The following is a 437-nucleotide window of genomic DNA, read 5'->3' as shown; positions in this document are numbered from 1 at the left end:
TTTTTTTTTTTTTTGTGACTGTCAACATTTTCCTGTGAAACACAGACTGGGACCTCTCTCTAAGCAGCTTCTTGCTCACGTTTTTCTGGTTCTATATTTTCCAGCAGAGTTCACTACATTTCTCACAGTTTAATTCACGTTAACAGTAGAAAACACATACAGGAGGACAATTCTCTCTAAGCAGCTTCCTACTCGAGTTTTGCAGGTTAGCAAGTTCACACAGTTTAATGTTATGCTAACTCTGATGCAGGTTGGACTTTCAGTAGCAACATTAGTGGTGTGTTCCCCACGTCCACAACATTGACGTCTTTTTACCATAGACTGTATATATAGTGGACGTGGCATCTGGCTCCAGAATTGAAGTCCACCCGGAAGTGTCAAAAACTTGCAATATCCCGCCGTCCGCTAGGGTTGGCTCCAAAAAGCTTTTGCTCCAT

This window comes from Acanthochromis polyacanthus, chromosome 4 (assembly GCF_021347895.1).
Source record: "Acanthochromis polyacanthus isolate Apoly-LR-REF ecotype Palm Island chromosome 4, KAUST_Apoly_ChrSc, whole genome shotgun sequence".
In the NCBI taxonomy this organism is placed as follows: domain Eukaryota; kingdom Metazoa; phylum Chordata; class Actinopteri; family Pomacentridae; genus Acanthochromis; species Acanthochromis polyacanthus.
This window is presented reverse-complemented; position numbering follows the sequence as displayed.